Here is a 6,000-nt window from a genome sequence, read left to right on the forward strand (position 1 = left end):
GTGTGTGAAATCATGCATTCCCCCAAGACACCTATAATACCTAAAAATAAGACTAGGCAAGGGGCAAATCCTGCCTTCACTAAGGCTCTGATGCTGCAGTAAGAGCTGTGTGGACAGATGAAAGCCCATTGGAGCATTCTGTGAATGCAGTGGTCCTGTGTGTAGTTTTCTTATTGCAATATCAGGGCCTTATTTTGTAAGTCAGTGGGAGTTGCTGGGTACTCAGTACTTTTGAAAATCAGACCATATATTTCAGTACTTAAATAAGGACTTTAGGCATCTGTTTTTCAGAAGATTGATTGTAATGTATTCCATTCCCTTTGATTTTTTTATAATATTATAAAAGCAACACAAAGACCTAAAGGCAAAAAAACCCTAGTTGTTTAAGCATTCTGATGTTTGCTTTGTTTACAGACACATTACAATCCATGCTTTTTTAGTTCAAGGATATTTTAATGTATTCTTTGGCTCATCTTAGCACATTCTCTAGGCAAACATGGTGTTTTAAAAACTGAACTAAGCACCAGTCTGAAACCCTGAAGAATATACACTGACACAACAATAATGAACCCTGGGATACAGGAGCTTGGTGGCTCCAAAGGTGCCTGCTGAGTGATTATGATGCATCACATCACTATGCAGTGTTGTTGAAATATTATCATGTAAATCTTAAAATGTGAAATTTTATGTTATAAGGTTATAACATAGATCAAAAATAAACACACACTTATTGTGTCAGTGCACACCAAATAGTCACAGTACATCTCAGTGTAATGAGGAGGAGCTGCTGCAATGCTCCTATATGCATATGCTCAGGTATAAGGTAAGATAAAAGTAATACTACTAATTATGTCCCAATTCTACCTTAATTTATTAAGGTGGAGTTACCACTGGCTGCACTGGTAATTAAATGTGTGAAATCTAGAACAGAAGTGACTTAATCACAGTGTCATATTGTTGGATATATAACATATATCCACTAAGTCCCTCTGCTGTCCCCCACCCTGATATCAAAGGGAGTTTTGCCTGTTATAGCCTGATTCTGTTCCACCAGTGTAACTCTGTTGACTTCAGTGGAGCTACTCTGGATTTACACCAACACAAGTGAGAGGCAAATCAGAACTGTGAGTCATTTTTGGCTGAGCGAAGTATAGCCCTACACTCAACTTGATGTCTATCTGAAATGCAATAACTTTTGAATGCTGCACCCTATCAATTTCAAATGTTCATGGAGTGTTCTAGGCATCCATGGGCACAATCTTATTGATTTGGGTGAGAATTGAAAAACTGGAAAGAGGAAATGAAAGACACTCAAAGCCCCAGGCAACTGGTTAGCACACACATTAGCTTCAATCAGATCTGAATCTGTTTCTAGATCAAAGACCTGGTCAATAGCAGCCATTAATACTGTCTATCTCTGTCCATCCTTCCAATAGAGTTTAAAATGTAGGGAGAATGGGGGACCTTGGTGTGGAGGAGGGAAAACAGGTTCACACAGCGTCCCTGGCATATGGCAGAGGAGGAAATGGGGGACACACACAACCTCTGGCATAGGAGAGGAGAACGTATGGGACTCTGGCATAGGGGGAGGAGGAATGAGGGGGCATCACTGGGTAGGAGAAGATGAGAGAGTTGCAAGAAATCACTAAAATAGAGGTGTGGGAGGGAGCTAGTGACAGAAGGGGAGCATAGAAGGAGTCAAGGAGCTTCTGTGGTGTGCAATGAGCTCAGACTACAGCAGCAATGAAGTGGACCCCCTAGTTAAAATGCTTACCCAGTCCAAATTCATGGTAGAGGACCAAATTCTCCCTGGTGAAATTTATCCCTGCTGAAGTCAGTTGAATTACAAGGATGAATTTGGTCCAAAGTACCTATAAAATTATGTGTATTAAAAGTAAGCCACTTTTTTATTTTGCTTTCTAAGACAAAATTAATTTAAATGAAATGTTGTAAAATCCAGAGCTGAGAACTCTGCTGCCACAAGCTTTGGAGGCTTCTATATTTTTAATCATTTCACTAATCTTTTGGTGCCCTGCTGCCTACAGGAATTCACAGCCCCAAGTTAGGTTACCAGGCTCCCTATACAAGGCATGGGGAGAGTTAGACATCTAAAAAAGGAATTCACAAAACGCTGAGACAAGGGTGAGGCCTCAGCCCTGCCCCTTAAAGGGAGTTGGCTGTCTAACTCTGGGCCGGAAGGAAGCATCTGTCTCTACTGAGGATTCACAGCCATTGGAGTTAAGCTCTCAAGTCAGGTTAGTTGTCTTTCACAAAAACCCAAGAAGAAGCCAGTCATAACCTGGTGGTCAGAGCACTCAACCAGGAAGTAGGAGATTCAGGTTCAAAATCCCCCTTCTACCTCATATAAAGCAGGCCCTGGGGGTGACTGCCCTGTTTGACTCAGCCCTATTTTCCACAATCATTTCTCACCCAGTTTTGGATGCTGGCTGGGGATGGAATCAATTTGCTGCTCGCAGTGAAAGCCTCTTGTATGGCCTGTTGTAGAAGCTCCACAGTCAGGAAACACTTTATTAATAACAAATGGAAACTTCCCCTGTTAAAAAGTCAAGCCCTGATACTGCACACACACACGAGTAACTTTCTATGCATGTGAGTGATCCTGTTTAAGTCAACCCGCGTAAGTGTTTGCATAATTGGGCCCCTATTGTTTAGGTGGAGGGAGGGTGGGGGTGAGAAGTAGCAAGGTAGAGCTCCAGTCTGTGTCTGTTGTGCAGGTGCAATGCGGAGGAAACAATTAGAGACATTTAGGTAGGAGCAGTTTTCAACCAACACAACATGGGGCTGTCACCACTGCAAATTAGTCAGTATGGTGCTGGCTGGCTGCTCTTTGTCAGCCCAAGCCCTAAATCTGCTACCACCATGGTTCCTTTCCTAGCACTTAATTAATTAATTTAATAATTATTATTTTTATTCATCATTATTATTTATTATTATAAGAAATCTAACTCACAGCTGCAGCAATCAAAAATATATTGAAAAGGCTCAGGCCAGAGTTTAGCATCGATGTGTGCCTGTGTCTGTGCGCTTTTGGAATCCAACATGTTTCTGCTGCATTTGTAATTGGTACTGGCTGCTGGGCTTGAATTTCTCTACTGAAGGTCCACAGGGACCATTGTTATTATTTATAACATAGATTTGATCCAGGGAGACCTAAAATTTTCATATTCTAAAGTGCAGCACTAATTTCAATAGCAAATAGTAGAGATCCACATGTAACTACTCTAGACTCCAGGGACCTGATTCTGATCTCAATTACAGTGGTGTAAAATCCAAGTAATTCCATCTATATTGACATAACTAAGATCTCCATCCGGCCATGTGTTCTTTTGAGAGCCAGTGTACAGCTGCTCAATTTCTTACTTCTTCTGGCTGGGCTTGAATTTCATTACTTGAGGTCCACAGGAACTACTTTAGATTTTGGTACACAGTGATGCTGAAATTCCTACCCAGTGGGTAAAATGAGGCACAGAAAGATGATGTGATTTACATAAATAGGCATATGGAGTAAGAGTTGAGAAATGGAGTCCTGTTGACTACAGATACCTGATCTTTATCTACTATACCACTCCCAGAGAAGCTGACTGGAAGCAAAGTGGATAAGCAGTTCAGACGAGGTGGAACACTCCTTTGAGCTCAGATATTTTGTAGCATAATTATGTAAACCAGTCTTCTTTATGTTGCTGATGACTCCTACTGAATAAATGCTGGGTCCTTCTTTGCTCCCTGAAATGAGCCACAAGTCCTGAATGAATGATACTGTGCTCACTGATGTGACATGCTGCATTCAAAGAAACCTCACTATCTCTGCTGCTACTCTCACAAATTCTTCCTTCAAGATCCATTTTCACCAACTATGGCCTAAATGTCTTTCTGTGTTATGGTCCATTTGGACATAAAGGGCTAGAATCTCAGCGGTTGTAATTTGGCACAGCTACATTGACTTCAATGAAGCTATGCCAATTTACAACTGCTGAGGATCTGCTCCATCCCGTAGAGGCTGCTTTGATTTTGCTCAGTCAAGCAGTTCAATGCGTGCATTGCTGAGTTCCTTCTTGCAGGCAATGATATCCTGGATCTAGCTACTGTAATTAGCCTAAACTACTGTATTTGCAGTGCTAGCTGGTAGTTATTTGTCTTGACTTACTGCTAAAATACTTAGGTCAGGCTCAAAACAAGATCTTTTTGTTTCTTTTTAAGATCTGCTTTGTGTTGATTTTTTCCCCCATTTCCAGAGCTTTGGGCATTTTTATTGGCACATGGCTTCTGTTTATCATAATTTTCTTTTGAACTATATAGATGTGAACACCACAGAAACTTTTGGGCTTGGGGCATCCACAAATTACAATCTGTTATATTTAGTATGTATCCTTGTATAAGAAGGGCATAGTGTGTTGGGGGCAGGGGGAGGAATTTGGGTTTTCTATTCTCGGGGGAGCATTTTGGGGTATAGTTTGGGGGGATTTTTTTTCTGTTTCTAGTCTGTATTTTATTGGAGGAAATTACTTTTTGCACATAATTTACATTTTTATATATAGGGTGAGTTTATTTCTATATATAGATTAGAAGGGGTCATCAGAAACTCAGTCAAATTCAGGCCTGACATAACTCTATTGATTTTAGTGGAATTTTCACACTGACGAATGACTCATAATGCCCAACATTCAAAAACAGCATCTAAAGGCATGCAATTTGAAGTGACAGTGTTTTGTTTATACCAAAATCTGGATTTTCATGAAAACTTTAAATACAATTTGAAAAGCTGCAGCTATTATAAGACCGTATGTCTTTGATTCTATTTCCTTTTAATATTATGGAATATTTATTAAAAGTGAGCAAATTGCTCATCTACTCTGTGAAGTCCTAAATAACAAATTTCATTTCAGACAGAATCAATTCTTCCATATCAGCAGGTGTTATGAACTCAGTGTGATTCAGGTCAATGTCTTCTTTCTGTTTGAAATAACCCTGCAGAATCTGTTTAAATTCTGACTGGAATTAACCATTGGTACATTCAAACCACCATCTCATTCCAGTTCCTTCTGTGTTTCAGTAACTAATTTTCAGCAGAGGCTATGACATCTGAAAGCACATTGGCAAAATAATCTGATCCATAGCAGTACATTAAGAGCCAGTTTAATGAGAGAGATAAAGGTCATAATGTATCAGGTTCAAAACAGGCCTGGCCTTGGAAGGCTCCATTTCGAATTTTAAATTAGTATAATTATCCAAGATAGAACATAAATAAAAACAAATCCCAACACGACACTCATATTTACAGTCACCTTACCTTCACATAATAATCAAAACAGTAAAGTAATAACTACTGGTTCTTTTTATCTCTCTTACCATTATGTAGTATTGTATGCATTAGCAAGAGCTATTCAGTTCTACATTTTCACCAGCAGGTATTGCCAGCAATTTTTATTTCACTACAATACTGAACTATAAATGGAGTAGTCAGAGTTTATTGTAAGAGACGTGTTTTAGCTAGATTCAAACACATCTGATGTTTTTAATTCTTACCAGAAAAGTTTTCTGGATAAGACTTATTGCCTTTAGTTTTGTGAGGGTTTTACCTGGAAGATTTTTATAAGTGATATAAAATCACAATTAAAATACCCGTTTATTCCTAAACCCCTACCAGCCCTCTCTCCCCGTGACTTACCCTGAACATAGTTTTGACCCTGAAAAGGAAGAGCCAGAGACTCCATGAAGTCTGCTAGGGACTTTGCTATAACTAGTGCTTTTATCAAAAACAACAAGGAGTCCTTGTGGCACCTTAGAGACTAACAAATTTATTTGGGCATAAGCTTTCATGGGCTAAAACCCACTTCATCAGATGCATGAAGTGAAAAATACAGTAAGCAGTATATGAAAAGATGGGAGTTGCCTTACCAAGTGGGGGGTCAGTGCTAACGAGGCCAATTCAATTATGGTGGAAATGGCCTATTCTCAACACTTGACAAGAAGGGGTGAATA

This window comes from Mauremys reevesii, linkage group 5, assembly GCF_016161935.1.
Source record: "Mauremys reevesii isolate NIE-2019 linkage group 5, ASM1616193v1, whole genome shotgun sequence".
Taxonomy (NCBI): domain Eukaryota; kingdom Metazoa; phylum Chordata; order Testudines; family Geoemydidae; genus Mauremys; species Mauremys reevesii.